The sequence below is a fragment of the Magnolia sinica genome, chromosome 4 (assembly GCF_029962835.1).
Source record: "Magnolia sinica isolate HGM2019 chromosome 4, MsV1, whole genome shotgun sequence".
Taxonomy (NCBI): domain Eukaryota; kingdom Viridiplantae; phylum Streptophyta; class Magnoliopsida; order Magnoliales; family Magnoliaceae; genus Magnolia; species Magnolia sinica.
This window is the reverse complement of record NC_080576.1, coordinates 63,707,224-63,724,594: the sequence shown is the minus strand read 5'-3', so window position 1 is coordinate 63,724,594 and position 17,371 is coordinate 63,707,224. Positions and strand designations below refer to the sequence as shown.

At 38.5% G+C, this 17,371-nt stretch overlaps 1 protein-coding gene across 3 annotated transcripts in view; it reads right to left on the bottom strand.

Moving 5' to 3' along the window:
- Window positions 1-3,511: 3,511 nt before the first annotated feature.
- Window positions 3,512-17,371, bottom strand: part of LOC131243171 (uncharacterized) — a 47,502-nt gene continuing 33,642 nt past the window's right edge. For 2 of the 3 annotated variants that reach the window (XR_009169921.1, XR_009169922.1), the window contains 4 exons: window positions 16,479-16,577; window positions 16,222-16,353; window positions 16,066-16,120; window positions 3,512-4,137 (listed from right to left, as the gene is read on the bottom strand). The gene's annotated coding sequence lies outside the window, so the exon portion shown is untranslated. The remainder of the gene's footprint in view (window positions 4,138-16,065; window positions 16,121-16,221; window positions 16,354-16,478; window positions 16,578-17,371) is intronic. The other variant, XR_009169923.1, reaches the window with a different exon arrangement.

Below are 17,371 nucleotides of genomic sequence, written 5' to 3'. Positions count from 1 at the left end.
TAGCTTATCTGGGTCCCCACTATGGAGGTGTTCAAATAGTAACTTTACATAAGCTACTCATACATCAAATAGCTTATTTGGGTTTCTACTTATTCAGCAGACAAGTATGTTTGGCAAACAATAGCTAAAACGTAAAAATATATCTTTTATTTCCAACATCAAATAAGCAATTTTTTTTCTTACTTTGATTTACTTGAAATTCCCATAGATAGACATCATGTGTCCATCACCTAGGGCTATCAACGGCTGGGCCTGGGTTGGCTTCAGCCCTGATTTTGAACCATTCGGGCCCATTAACAACCCTGCCATAAAAGATTCAAAGAAATTCCCATTACAAACATATTGCATTCATGGACAGAATCCCATCTTTCTCATGTCAAATCATGTTACTATCTTCGGGCACCAGTTGACAAAACAGCTAAAATCTTTCTCAACCCGTACAGTATAAATGGTTTATTCCCTAAAGGAAGAAAATCCTATGAAATTGCAAAGTTCATGAACCCATCAAGATACAAGAGACTAAAAAAAGGAGTAAATACGAACCAGCCCAAACCAATCTGAATAAGAGCTGATTTGAATTTTCCGCTGCCTTCTGCCGAATCTAAAGATGGGGCAGCCTGTTTCCACATTTCCAAACTTAGATTAAAATAACATAGAAGAAATGTGCGAGTAGAAATACAATTGTGTTTATAGAAATCTTAATCCCAATCAATAAAGACTTAAAAATTAAATGAAACTCCTGTTTTCTTTGTGTGTGCCAAAACTTCAAGCCAATATGATATGAGAAATAGTGAACTTGAACAGAAATTGACGAGCAACCAAGTGCTTTTCATTGAAAACTCAACCAAAAAAAAGAAAGAAAAAACTGGGGGCAGATTTGGTAGAATGCTCAGGTTTTTGTTCATCAGGATCTCAATCTCAATTTTTTTAAAAATGAGGAAAAGAACAGAAAGCAAATGGCTGCATATGGAAGCATCCTCAAGTTTCCAGCAAAAAATTTTGAGGCCCTCACAGAAAGCAAAGTCCAAACTGAGTGGGAGCTACCATTTTTACATCAAAATGGCCAAAAAGAATTATTCTACTCAGATGAAATGGGTAGTGGGCTATCACTCTTGGGTGGAATCAATTCCGTCCAACACAGACTTCAGATGGAATGACACATCGGGAGCTAAAAAGTCATCAGCTAAAAATACATGATATATCACAGAAAGTCAAAGATGGACCAACTTGCCATTAGAGAACTTCAAATTACAGTCACTACAGATTTAGATTTAGCTGAAAAATAAAGTTCGGACAACCTAAACCATTTTCCTTCATAGTTTTATCAAGCAGGCCATAAGGTACTTGATTATTCCTATCCTAAATACATCATTGCTATTTATTCAAAAAAAAAAAAAATGGAAAACCAGTCCATGTTGTTTTTTCATGCAGGCCTCTCCACCAGAACAGCCATGGAAAACCAATACTTCATGCTGTTTTTCATGCCATAAGTGCTTCTTTTCAGCTTCTGTTCTGCCTCAGAACAGAAGTATATCTCAGCTGTGGGTGACCCAGGCATGTGAAGAGATGGGCTGAGAGTAGCATTTGATGGGTGGAATTTCTGCAATGAATTTCTAACAAAAGGCCATGGCAAAATTCAGAGCAATGGACCCCCCAACAAAAATGTCCCACGAAGATTGGCAATCAGAGCATTTTTTTTAATTTTTTTTTTCAATCCATTATTCTACTATGCTAATTCAAATCTGACCGAATTCAAAAGAAATCCCGAAAACTTTTGAAGTGAAATCCATAAAAAGAATAACAAAAGGAAATCAAGAGGATCAAAACAAAGAACCAAATATCATTCACATAATGATGGATAGACAGTGGTTGATAAATTGGTGAAATTTTGGGAAGACAGATGAATTTGTACAATATTCTCAAGCATAGATGACAGAATAGATCAAATGGGTCACCCAAAAACCTCTAATTTAGGCAAAAAGAGGAATATCCAAATACGCTTGTTAATGTAGAAATCAATCAGCCTCTCAACACATACGGGAGTGTGAACGATCGAAGAAGACATTCCAAACCAGAACTGGAATAGAGAATATGATAGGAGGATTTGAGACACAATGAAAGAAACGAAATCAACACCCAAAGTTAAATAAAAATACAAGTTGGGCAATTTGGAAAAAAAGTCAAGAATTCATATCCATGAAATAGGAGCTAAAACAACCAAAAGAATCTCAAACACAAAAGGGGGGGGTGGACGAGACTAGAAATTGAGATTTCAAAACAAGAAATGCCAGGAAATTATAGAATTTAGAATAAAACCACATTTGATTCAAGAGGCAGACCAAATTAAAATCCACTTAATGTTCAAAAAATAAAAATAAAATTCCACCCAATACCCAATCACAAGAAAAGCTGGATGAAAAACATAATTAGAAAATAACCCTCACCTCCAGAAAACCACTCCAAATGATAGAATTAGACTGATTGTGAAATTTACAATTTTCCTACCTATGCTTGAATTTGTGAAATTTTATGATTGCTTTTATCTAAATTTCCAGTCATTGGTTGTGGGGGGACTAGAAATTGAGATTTCAAAACACAAAAAGGGGGGGTGGAGGAGACTAGAAATTGAGATTTCAAAACAAGAAATGCAAGGAAATTATAGAATTTAGAATAAAACCACATTTGATTCAAGAGGCAGACCAAATTAAAATCCACTTAATGTTCAAAAAATAAAAAATAAAATTCCACCCAATACCCAATCACAAGAAAAGCTGGATGAAAAACATAATTAGAAAATAACCCTCACCTCCAGAAAACCACTCCAAATTAACAAAATCCGCACAACCAATGACTGGAAATTTAGATAAACGCAATCATAAAATTTCACAAATTCAAGCATAGGTAGGAAAATTGTAAATTTCACAATCAGTCTAATTCAATTGCATTATGGCTTTTAAAAAAGAAATCTTCTTTCTTCTTCTTCTTTTTTTTTTTAAATTCTTAGAAAGCCATTTATAAAAAAATAATAATAATAATAATAAGGGCATTTATGAAAAAAGAAATCATCTTTCTTTCTTTCTTTCTTTCCAAGGATCGCTCCAGCCAGGACACGCCAAACAGCTCCCTCCAATCAACAATCATACTCCATCCTGGCAAGAACTTCAGCCGTCATCCCAAACAGGCCGAAACCATAACCAAAATAGCCACCCACAACCACCTGCATTGGTCACAGGCTCTAAAACACCACAAACCACTTCCACCAGCTATTCACATTCATTCCCAGATCAGCAATACCAGATGGAGAAGCATAAAGCAGAGTTCCAAAAAAACAAAATCTCAAGCCTGATGGCAAAGCTTTTGTGACATTGGATTGTGTTCTTGAGTTTTCAATTTGATGACCAAGTACAACTGAAAAGGGGGAAAAAAAAAACAGTTTTATATTAGATGATATTCTGATATACAATCAAGATGGGAGTTCAATAATCTCAATTCAAATTCAAAAAAAAAAAAAAAAAAAACATGCAATGTTCATAAAATTTCGATATTTAAGAAGGCAATCCATATTGTTCTGCAATTTGTCTATTCCTTGCCCAACCCTAATAAAAAAAAATCATGAAATAAATAGTTATGGATTCCCAAACAGAGTTACTTTTAAGAAGAGAAGAACATTAGAACAGCTGAACCTAAATACTTTGAATTATGGATTTCCCAACCCCAGAATAGCAAAAGAAGATAACATAAAAGGAAAAAAAAAAAATTCAAAAGCAACAAAGGTATTTCTAAACCCTAGAATAGCACAAAAATGGCCCTGACATCAGAATCCCTAGGCACATAGGAAAAAAAAAATTGTCAATCACAGCACCGTCACCTGGCATCGCCAAACGCGGCCCAAAAGTAGCAGCAGCAACTGCCAGTGCCAGCCACAAACAGCCCTCTTCCTCTTAGTCTCTCTTTCTCATCATTCTCTCTTTCCTTCATCTATCCCTACAACTCGTGAAAACTCCCAAATCAAAACCCTTGTCAGCCTGAGATTCCTCTCTTCGATCACCGGCACCATCCAATGACATGATGAGAGAGAGATAGAGGTGGGATTTGTTGTCAGAGCCTCAGATGGCTTCGTTCAATTCAGTAGCTTACCTGAAAGTAGAAAAGCAAAAAAAAAATAATAATAATAAAAAAAAAAAAAAAAAAAAATGTGTTTAAGTTGTTTTAAGTTAAAACATAGCTTATAACTAATCCTTTACCAATCTTACTTATCTAACACAAGTAGCTTATCTGCTACTATAGCAGAAAAACTTACGGTGGTGTATCGAAACGGGCCCTAAATGTCAATTATTGATAGCATTGCACTTCGGGGCAGCATATGGTTGCCATGACTCTCCATGCACGTATTTCTACCATAGGTCAAGCAGTCACTATTCTCACACTTGTTCTACCATTGGCACATTTTTATTAGTTGGTGCTGTGAATCACTCCAGCCCATTCGCAATTATTTTTCTCTTTCTTTTTTTCTCTGTGGGTGTGTGTGAACGGTACAAGGCATTAATACTTTCTGAGGATTCTAAGGAAGGTTGTCCTTGCAGGGAGCAACAGGGGATCAAAAAATGCATGGCTATGTCCCGCTACATGAGAAATTATTGATAGCCTTGTGCTTCATGACAACTTTTCTCATATTCGTACTACCATAGGTGCGTTTTTATTGCTGGTGCTGTGAATCGCTCCAGCTCCGTTTGCATCTTTTTCTTTCTCTTTTTTGTCTTGGTGTCTGACTACCCTAGGCATTTACCCATCAAGAGAATACAAGTCGATTTTATGTGGAAGCCCCATGCCCAACCACATGCGCTGGGGTCTACTAATATTGTTTGCACTGACATCTGTAGAGTTGCTTGCACTGAGGATGGTTAGACTAAGGTCCGCCGATGTTGCTTGCATCAAGGATGTCTCACATACAGCGTGCCTGCTTCAGAAAATGTCTACCTTGCTACTCAAGTTGCTCACATGCCTGGCCTTTGAAACTCTTGTTGGTTGTAATCATTATCATGTGCAATCGCACATTCGCATATGCAATCGCATATGCGCACACACTCAGATCGCAAATGCGAAAGTGGCATATGCGATCACTGCACATATGCGATCCCATATGCCACACATGCGATTATATGACTGCACATATGCGATCCCATATGCCATACGTGCAATTATATGCGATCGCATATGAGATGTATGCGATCGCATACAGCATATGCGATCACGTATGTGCCAATAGTCAGAAATCTGACCGTTTTCTGACCGTTGGAATTTATTTTTTTTAAAATCTCAATTTTTCTTCTATAAAAAAGGGATTCTAAGCACTCTTACATGCACTCAAAGCTCAAACTCTCTCTCTATCTCTAATTTGCTCTCCCTTTAGTCTTTACACTCTCTCTCACATAATTCCAAGCCCCAAACTCCACTCCTCCATCCATATTTCTTTCAAGATTGAAATTTCAATCAAGGGAAGAGATATGTACATCTACGAGGATTCAAGAATCAAGATTCAAGAGCACAAAAACCAAGCTCCATCCATTGAACTCTCTTTCTGGTTTCTAATTTTTTCAAGTTATTAAGAATTAAAGATCATAAATTCATAATCATATTCACTCAACTCTCTTTCTATCTCTCTTTCTAGTTTCTATCTCTCTCTTAGACTCTGTATCTCTCTTTCTAGTTTCTATCTCTCTCTTAACTCTGTATCTCTCTTTCTAGTTTCTATCTCTCTCTTAGACTCTGTATCTCTCTTTCTAGTTTCTATCTCTCTTTCTTATCTCATATTCTAGTTTCTATCTCTCTTTCTAGTTTCTATCTCTCTTTCTTATCTCGTATTCTCATCATCTCTTAAAGTTTCATAATCATATACAAATTCATATCCAAGTTCTAAGTTGTAAGTTCTAGCTTCTAACATTTTTTTTTTTTAGTTTATTGCTTTGTCTTACAAGTTACAATTTACAAGTTACTTACAAGTTTACAAGTACAAGTGTACAACAACACAACTTGTTACAAGTCTACAATATTCCACTATTCAAGACTCAAGGGCCAAGGCAAAAGTGAAGACAAGATCAAGAAGTGAAGAATTTAGTTTTTTGGTAAATTTCTAGTTGTTGTGTTTGTGTGTAAATCTCTCTCTCTCCCCCCCTCTCTTTTACTACAAGTGTAACTTGTAGTTGTAAGTGTAACTCTCTCTCTCTCTCTTTCTCCTTTTCTTTTCCCTCTTCTCCCTTTCTACTACTATGTGTAAAGTGTGTAACTCTCTCTCTCTCTCTCTCTCTCTCTCTCTCTCTCCCAAGTCTCATCTCTTTAGTCTCTCTCATCTCTTTACTCTTTAGTCTTTAGTCTCTTACTTTAGTTTTTAGCTTACTTTTTATACTAGCAATCAATACACACACACCACCAAGGCACCAACATAATGTCTTCTTCCCAATCCTCATCTTTGAAACCCAAGTCGAATAACCCGGGTTGGAAGTATGGGCACTATCGTAGTGTTTCAGATAAGACTCACATAGTGTGTGAGTTATTTGGGTATGTGGGTTCCGGTGACATTGCAAGGCACAAGCAACACCTTGCACATTTACCAGGGTCAAATACAAAGGCATGCGACAAAATTACTCCAGAAATCCGAAGGGTGATCATGGAGTATATGGAAAAACAGTCAAGAAAGAGATGCGATGGTGCCCTACATCAGGATGAATATTTGGAACAAGACGCGTATGAAGATATAAACGTGGTTAATGTAGATGAAGCTAGTCCCACTCCCCTTCGAAAGGCCGGTCTAGACCACAAGTACAACAAACGGCCTTGAAAAGACCTCGAGGGCATGTGCCCATGAATAGATGGTGTAGACCACACCCCGAGGATGTAATCGACCAAAGGGGTAGAGGCAAAGGGCCGGCTCAAACAACTTTAAAGAACCGGTATAAACAAAAAGATAGGAAAACCACTATTCAATATATTGCTAAGTGGTTTTACTAAATCGGCATTGCTTTCAATGCCGTTAAATTGAAAAGCTTTAAAGTAATGGTTGAGGCTATAGGTTAATTTGGACCTGAACTTAAACCTCCTTCATATCATGAAATGAGGGATACATGCCTAAAAACCGAAGTTGAATATACACGATCCTTTATAACTGAATATAAGGAATCATGGAAAATATATGGGTGTTCACTAATGGCCGATGGAAGGACCGATAAATTCAGTCGGTCTCTCATTAACTTTTTGGTAAAATGTCCAGCTGGGACAATGTTCTTGAAGTCCATGGATGCATTGGGTCATTCACACATAGGAGAATATTTGTTTAGCTTACTAGATAATGTAGCTGAAGAAATATGTGAGGAATATGTTATACAAATAATTACAGACAACACAGCCTCGTATGTAATGGCCGGTCGTTTGGAGAAGAGGCGACGTTTATTTTAGACCCCATGTGCAGCCCATTGTGTTGATCTTATGTTAGAAGATATAAGTATGTTATTTATAAATGTGATTGCAAGGGCGAGAAGAATCACGGTCTTTATGTACAAACACGCCTTTCTTCTCAGTAGAATGAAAAAATACATTGGGGGTAACTTGCTACGTCCAACAGTCACCCGTTTCGCTACAGCCTTTTAACACTACAAAGATTACATACAAAAAAAATCAGAACTTAGAAGCTTTGTAGTGTCGGCCGATTTTACAAATGGGCCTTGGTCAAAGAAGGCTGAAGGGAAATAAGTTCAACAAACAATCCTTTCGCAAAGTTTTTAGACACAAGTGATAAAGGTACTAAAAGCATCCGAGCCCTTAGTCACTATGTTGCGATTGGTGGACGGAGATGAGAAGCCTGCAATGGGCTTATATATGATGCAATAGAGAGGGTGAAAAATAAGATCATGGATCATTTTAACTATAGAGACCATGATTGATGGGGACATCCCGCGCACGCCGGGCCTCCTATGCACGTTCGCCAGAATGAGGGCCCTACCGTCAATTTGGATCGATGACGACGTCCAGAGAGGGCCTCCTAATTAGAATACGAAGTTTTGGTTCAAGAGAGTGGACCCGATAGCCAAGAAAAGCCCATCGTGGGATCTCATGATCGTGGCCCACTAGTCGGATTAATTTCATATTTTAGGTTTTGCTTATTTATGTTATTTAAAACATCATGAACTTTTTAGATTTCTTTGATTGATTTTTATTTTAGTTTACTTCATCGCCAAGTAATAGGTTGTGCACATGATGCGAGTTTTGGAGTATAGGGTTCTCTTATAAATAGATACCCCTTGTAGCTTTTTTTCATTCATTGAAGATTAATAAAAATTCTACGTTTTCCTACTCTCTAAGTTGTGAAGCCTAATTGGGTGCGAAGCCCTCCCTTCATTGAAGGGTTAACTACCGTGGTGCGAAGCCACATCTATCCCGATTCGCCCCATCCATCGCCATCTCTACTACCCATCTTCTACCATCCATTCTTCTCATCTCACCCCATCATCGACACTTCGAATCAATCATCTATTGCAGCAATTCTCTTCCCCACAGTAAAATTTCAGAATCTGGCCCTACAGGAGGGCTGAAACTTCGGCGGAGCACCACGCACAAACCGTACATCGGATCGAGCTGAGATTTGGAGGTTTTGGAGTCCATCCCTGGCTGACCAAGGCCAAGGTGGCCTTTTTCTGAATAGTGGGCCCCACACATGTGCAGCCGGGATCACACGCACGTGCGTCTGGGCCATTATTGTTGTCCACGCGTGTGGTACTTCTCTGGTTCGTCTCTCCTCTCTTTCACTCCGCTTTCACCCAAAATCCCTAAACCTAACCCTAATTTACTCAAATCTCCAATTTTATGCCCCTTCTCTTATCTTAGGGTTCCCGAATTGGAATTTCTGAATCCCTTAGATTATGGACTAATTACTATGCATGTGTGGATGATTATTTCTTATCTGTGAGTATCGTTTGGTTCATAATTTTTATTGATCCAGCCAGATCATGTGTAGGCCTGGACCCGCATAGATTCCCCTTAATTGAATGTTTGGACTTTCATGTGGGATATGGAATTTGTGTAATTGTTTCTGAACTAATGTGATCTTAAGCCTGAAATCTCGCATATCATATTTAATTTTCATGTCCTGCATCAATGATTACAAGTCAATTATAGATATTATAGATAGAAGATGGGGTAGCCAAATGTCATCTTGATTGTATTCGGCTGCTTACATCCTTAAACCGAGCCTATTTATTCACTTCTGCTGATCCAGTAGAAGCACTTACAATGCATATGGTTGGATTTATTGATGCGTTGGAAAGAATAATTCCAGATAGAGAAGAACATGACAAGATCTCAACTTTTCCGGACTTCTATACAAAGAGTGAGGGGATACTCTCAAGGGATATCGTCATCAAGCATCGGACAATGAAATTATCCAGTAAGTGATAATGTACTATGAATGTCAGTCTTAGTGTCTTACAAATAGTTTTTTTACAAAGTGCGTCTAACCTACTTAAAACTCTTTTTCTCAGCTGACTGGTAGGCTGCCTATGGAGTGGACCCGAACAGGAAGGATCAAGATATAAAGAAGCTGGTTATGAAGATTCTTGGACTCACGTGTTCTGCCAGTGGTTGCGAGCGCAATTGGAGCACGTTCGAGGCGATAAGTTTGTTTAATAATTGTAAACTTCAATTTTTTAGTGTAAGGCATAAGCTAAATTAATTACTTAGGTCCTAAATAGCTAATGCTAAATGCGCTTTCTTTCATGCAGATTCATACCAAGAAAAGGAATCTACTTGAGCCAAAAAAGATAAACGACTTGTTTTTCGTTCAATACAATCAAAAATTGTGAGAACGATTCTAGGCTAGGAAAGAAAAGCCTGGTTTCTTTGACCATATCTGCTAAGATGAGATGGATGCAGATAACAAGTGACTCGTAGAGACGGAGGACCCGGTATTTGCTGGAGAGGACTTGACATGGGCGTAAGTTGAAGATGTTGTATACGGATCGACACCTGGAGAAGGTATCACTCGAAGGTGAAGGATAAGGGGAGTCGGGGGGCGAGTAGTAGCCGTCAACCCATTGAAGAGATTGAGGAGATAGAAGGAGGAGATGGTGATAATGATGAAGTTGAAGATCTTCAACCAGTGGATGTTGATGAAGTATTAGTACATACAAATAATGAAGAAACAGAAGAAGAAGAAGTGTATGTGGAAGAAGGAGATGACTCGGATGATGATGGTGGTGGTGGTGATCCGCCACAATGGCAAATAGATGAATGTATATAATATATGATTAGATGAATAATAAATAAATAACTTCTTCATTTTGTTTACTAAGTGTCTTGATGTTGATTGTTGATTGTTGATTACATGTGGTAGTGTTAAATGTTGATATTTCATATTTGTTAACTATATTGTAGAATGTAGAATAGTTGATGAATGATGACTCACTTAATATTTAATTCATTATGTAATTAGTTTTATTTTACTTAAATTAAATGTATTGTAAGGGCCAAGGGCATATAATAATTTATTCATTTTTTTCTTAATTTCTCCCTATTTTTCTAATTTTTTTTTAATTTTTTGAAAAAATTTATTTAAAAAAAAATGTGCGATCACATATGCACACAGCCATATGCAATCGCACACGATCGCATATGCGATTTGACAACATTGGTTGTAATCACTATCCTCCTAGCCGTATGACTTCCGCGAGGTCCTGACGAGGCATTGATGCCTTCTTTATTTTCCAGAGGATCCTATGGGAGTTACTTACCAAATTAAGGTTGCTACCCTCCATGCCTAGTGACCCTTTCATGTACACGAGCCTTACTAGATGCCCAGATCAACGTGATCGCTACCCATTTGGTTGTGCAATAAGTTCCAAAAACACGTTTGTCACAAGACCATTGTTGTTCGACTCAAGAGTGCAGGATGCTACCCTCTTGGTCCTACAACCGACACATCTCTATCATTTTGGGGCATCACTACTGTCAAGTATAAGCACTTGAAAGATCCTAATTCAAGTGTTGCATGATTGATGGGTTCAATGCTCTATTGAAAAAGAAGGCATGGTCATTAGTTTTTGCCTCCTCTACATCTAATTTTGTTGGTTGTAAGTGGGTTTATAACTTAAAGCAATAAGTTGATGGATCCATAGGCAGTACAAAGCTCACTTAGTAGTCAAAGGTTGTATCAGCAACATGTTCTGGACTATGAGGGGACACATTGAGTCTACTAGTAAAACCTGCTTCAATTCTTCTCTCTATGGTAGTTAACCACAATGTTTTCATAATGTTATCGTGTAATGTATCGCACCCTTGGGATATGGAAACATATCAGTTATCGCATGGGATATATCGGTTGACTCGCGTGATATCGTTATTGTTGGGAAACATTGGGAAATTGGTTGAATTTTTCAATGAAACTTTAGGGATTGTTAAAAAAGATATTAATACATACTTATAATCAAAATATCACAAAAAAACAACTGCACATAATAGGTTTCCTTAGTATAAGATCCTAACTTATACATTGTTTGATTGAACTGATGCAAGTATATGCAAAGTCATTTCATGTAACTAAAAATGTAAGAAAACATATATATATTCAAAAGCAAAACAAGGAGTAGAAAACTAGAAATATGGTGAATGATGTGTGTAGCTGTGGCTTAGACCCACATAGAGCTGCACTATGGCTCAAAATCATTATCTCCATCTCAACAGGACTAGGCATAGTACTCCAGCTCCACAAACCAACAGTACTACCATGCCTAGCTCCACAAACCGACAGTATTGTACCCAGGTCATAGTAGAATGGTACTTATGAAAATACTCTAACATAAAGCTAGCACTCACCCTCTCCGATCTGAACCAGTATGCTCATCCGTGGGTATTGCGTAACCATCAGTTTATGGCTAATATGGATATGGGGTGAGTCCATATAAAGCTCATGAATATCCATATTGTTGCCCATATCCATATTGTGGATATCCATACTTGTATGCAGAAGTGAACTCCTGATTGTAGTAAAAAAATGATGCAACATAACTACTGGAGTCGCTCGCCACATCCACCATGTATGTTCCAAATCTATACTATAGCACCAAACTAGAGCTACCCTCATGTATCTGTGATCCATATCCATATTGTGACTTTGGCCTAAAGCTGGATCTGCCATGTTGTGTTCGTCTCCTAGAACTAGAGCCACCATGCTTATCACGAACGCCTGTGTCCCTCATGCACCATGCTAATAGCTCCTCAGAATCACTCAACTTTTAGGTTTGCTTCTTCAATAAATGCCGACGCTCGTGTGCCTCATTTTAAATAAGGTAAGGCTATAGTTCTCTTAGACAAGAACCGTGGTTGGTGTCCTAAGTAGCGTGATCAAAATCCCTCTCCGCAGTGAACGGGGTAAAAGGCCTTTAAACTAAATCCCAACCTAAGTCTAACTCGGAGGCTGTCTCGTTGTCACTGCCACCATCCCCGTCGCCATCATCATCATTGTCATCATCGTCGCTATTTTCATCATCATTGTCACCATCATCATCACTAGACCTGTCACTCACATCACTCTCCATATCGCTCCGAGTATTGGATAGGGTATGGCCAACACGTGTCCCACGTAACAGTGACTACCACAAACTACCCTCCAGGCTCATCGTCAATGGGTCGAAAGCTTCGAGAGGAGATCCAGCCTCCTGTACATGAGCATCAACATCGATCCCCTATGGCACTGCCTCCACTGCTATACGCGGCTCTAGTTGCTCGTTTGATGTATTCAAGTCATATGACTTTCATAAAGTGGGTCCTCTCTATTATCATTAGAATATACATGCTAATTAATCTAAAATGGCACATGATGTAGGATACCATGGCTATGCCCGAAAGTTTGCCGGATGTAAGGAATGAAGGTTATGTCCTAAAGGAGGGGGTGATTAGGATCAAATAAAATTTTGCCTTTTAAAACACAATTGCCTACTTAAAGTAATATACCAATTAAACTAAGGCAATGTAACTCTAAGGCTTCCATGCTAATAAAGGGTTCAATCATATAGACTAAATAGATACGTCATTCAAGTAACTAGTCTATATATGATAATGTACATGTGTATGGGGGATGTGCTAACTATGAACTCCTACAATCATCTAACCATGCATACATATAATTCAACTAAACAATCACATAAGCATAATTAGAAAACTGATCAAATAACAATCATAACCACCAGCATGTATAGTGGTTCAGTTTCCCTACTTCATTCCTAGCGGAAACACTCTCCCTAAATGTACTGGATTTCAATATCGAAAGTTTTAAATCAAGTTCACCTCTAACCTTTATAGCCTTATACAAGAACCTACCATGTACTCACCCGTTTTGGTGGCTTACGCAAGGACTTACCACATACACACCCGTGCCAATGGCCTACACAAGGACCTACCTAGCGTACACTCCCACTGGAGGCTCCCGCAAGAGACTTTAGTTAATTTTCTATCAGCTAACCAACAACATCAGTCTTAGTCCAAGGACCTACGTTTACTCCTGTCGGAGGCTCCCACGGAAACTAACATGTACACACCTGTGTCCAGTGAATTCGGTCCTACACAAGAGCCTAGATCCTACACAAAAATTTATTGAGTTTGGGTTACAAACTCGTACCCCTCAATCCTACACAAGGAAAGAGAGTATGGACTCACTAATTGACACTTGTCAAATTGAGCCCCTTGAAGTGTCATGCTTAAGCCGCTTCTTCAAAGCTCTCCCATGCTTGAATCTGCTCCTCAATTGCTCCCCCGATCGTTGATGCCGATGCTTGCCACTTCTTCAGCTCCTACGAACTTTTTCCTTACATATGATGTGTCAAATGAGGTGAATAAGGCAAGGGAAGTTAGGTGAATCTCTTACAACTTATGAGAATGTTGTAATCATAGGGGATTCACCTAGAAGGGTCATCTGAAGAGTCTAAACAAGTATTTGGTTATAGGCATAGTGTCTAATCTCTATAAAGGTGAGAGTTCATCCACATCTTCAAATAGGAGCATGGAATGCTCATTAAAGTGAAGGATCACAAGAAGATTGGCATGAAACTCTTTGGATAGAGGTCTAGGATGTGAGGTATGTTTTTTACCCCCCCCCCCCCCAAAAAAAAAAAGAAAGAATGCCCAAATATTTTTATATAACCAAGTTGCAGCAGTGAAAAAACGGGCAGTAATCAACTAGTTCGATCGATCAAACTCTCCTTCGATCAATAGGGGCATCGATCAGTCGCTATAAATCCAGCATTATGTGAATTTGTTGTTGGACGATTTGGGGCTCCTTCGATCGATTGACCGAAATGATTTCCAGACAAAAACTAACTGGACAATTTTAGCTCCGGTCGATCAATCAGGCAAGTCTATCGATCGATCGGAGGTTCGATTGACAGCCCTCGAAAGTTCGCTATTTTGAACAGTTTGGTTTATAACAACTTTGCACCTCTTCTAGCCTTACTTATCATATTCTGATTAAGCTTCTAAGGCTAAGGGATGATCAATAAGGTTTACCTATTAAGGTTAGGATTATCTAGAGGTTATGGGGTTGTTTTGGATCAAGGTTAGGGTCACTAAGGCACCTCATTTACCTCTTCTTTGCTCCTTGATGCTCATGTCCTATTGTGTCTTCAATCTTCAGTTTCCAAGGATTCAACTGACTACATGACACATAGACTCACGTGAATGACAAACAAGGTGCATAAATCAATGCACTAACGTGTTCATCATCAAGTCTAGTCGTTCTCCTATGCTTTTCTTCCTCATTAGGGCCTGTTCGTTTCGACAAGTTCCACGGTAATGTGGTGTGTTTTGGTGATGATTACGTGTATGATGGCATTCGAAGAGATTTACATCGATAAAGAGAAGTGCATTACAATATGTAGCCATTAATGGTAGTAACACTGTAATCCCCTCTTGGACGATAAGTGCGGTGATTGGATATGCTATCCGATATCCCCGATTCAAAGAACACTCCAACGGAGTATTATTCAGGAAGAGGATCACATATATAGTGTTGGACAGTGCACTATGGGCCCCATCATGATTAAAAACACTTAATCCACCCCGTCCATCCATTTTTCCAGACCAAACCTTCCTAAATCCCATTCCTACTTATTGATTAGCGGAAAAAGATCCAAAACTTTTGTCCAAAACTTTTGCGGCCACCAAGAAGATTTTAATGTGAGTGTTCATTCAATTCCCGAGAGGTGGTGTGGTCCACTTCAGATATGGATCGGCCTCCTTTTTGGGCAAATGCCATACATGATCTACACGAAATGGATGGACGGCATGGATATGACGCATAGATCATGGTAGGACCCACATAGACATGTCTAGGCTGGAATATAAAGGCAGATGGGATGGACATGGACGACTAGCCAGCTACCACTCTCAAGTTCCCTCTACCGATAATACTCCCTTTCTCCCTTAGGCTACGGACGAATGAGCCAGAGATGAGGTTTCTTATATATCTGATGAAGTGTGGCTACTTTTTTGGTGCACCATGAAGCACTGAAACCCTATCATCTCTAGTGGAGGGACCGATGGAAGATGTAGCAAGATATTGATCGGATTCGTCTAGAAGGCAGTGGATTTCATCAATAAATACAGCTCTTTTTCCAAAGCACTGGAATTCGACGCGTAGAGAAATATCCAATCATTGGATATTCTCATAAATAGTGAGTTTTACACCACATTACTGTGCTACATGGCGAAACAAACAGGCCCTTATGAACGTAGCAGCCTCTCTCGTAGCTTCATGTTATAGTGTCAGTGCACTGGCTTTTGAAGCCTCTCGTAATCCAATTTATTACATTTGTTCATATGAATGAAAGAGAATGTGCTCTAATTTCTTTCACATGGTGAGAACACCGTCTGTGTAAGCACACAGACGAGTCGTTGCAAAGTCTTCCAATCGTTCCCATACATGGCAAACCATTTGCTTGCAAAATAGATCATTTTTTCTTTAGTTCCATATATTATAAAAATATGAAAATTAACTTTAATTTGTAAGAGGTAATTAATGTAGCAACTCACATGCCATCATTCCTCATCCTCGTTAATCGCACGACGTCGCACCCAAACATTCCAGCTGCATTGCGAAATCAAATAATTTGTTGATGGCATTTACCATTAAGCGTGAGCATAAAGGTTTTGATGAAGTTAGAGAAGCTAAGTGCGGAACATGTTTACCTCATTGCCAAAGTTGTCATTTCCCGGACTGTTAGGGAAATAGCTTCTTATATACCTCATGCACAACCTTCTTCAAGCTATTGTTTTCAAAAAGTCTACGACTGTAGTGGTACTTAGGATTCAAAAAGTATACTGAAACCCAATACGATGCAAATATTCATGTCTCAATGCAAGAAAAGAGCCATACGTGCTATTCAAAGAACTAGTAAAGTATTGAAACATATAGAAAATTAAATATAAATCATACAAATACTTACCAGCCTGATGAAGCGGATGCGTTCCCAACAGTCATTAGTTATTGCATGCACCCATTTATAAACATTGGGGGCTTTAGCCTTGATGGCTTCTTTCATTAACTGCATGGATGGAAATAAGGATCTCATTGATGGATGTCTCATCATCCAGAGTCCTTAGCACTATGTTTATCTTTATATATATATATATATATATATATATATATATATATATATATATATATAGAGGCTCCAGAACATGGTCCTGGAAGGCGCTGCTCAATGTAAGCTCCCCACTCCTCCAAGCTAATCTCTTGCCACTCTTATTCCAATTCGCATACTCTTTTAAGTTGAAATGCTCTCGTAGCCCCTACCTGTTGATGCAGGACCGATGCATGAACTACGTAACATGTGAGATCAAATAGCTGAATTAAGATATTTAACAAAAAAAAAAAAAAAAACATAAACATCGCTATAATCATCACAAATATCATGAAAATCAAAAGAAAATCATGCATAATCCAAGCCTAAGCTACCAACATCGTAACTCAAGATCATTAAATAAAAAGAAACTAGGATCTAATGGATGTAGGGACATCCAATTAGCATAGGATATAGTCTATTTCAAAATAGGAAACCTAATACAACCTAGGGTGAAAATTAGGGTTTGGGTAATTTGGGAAAGTAGGAAAATTGGAAATTTCAAGTTTAGGGTTAGGATTTCAATTGTGGATGGGTATGGAAAAGTTGGGTTTGGGAGAAGACGAAGATTTGGGTTGGGAGAATTAAGAATCTAAAGAAAATACCTAGATGGGAAAGAAAATAGAAGATGGTGTGGGGATAGATGGAAATCCTCACACATCCGTTGACGAAGATTAGCCTCGCACCAATCTTTCTTCCAAATCGCATAAAAGTAT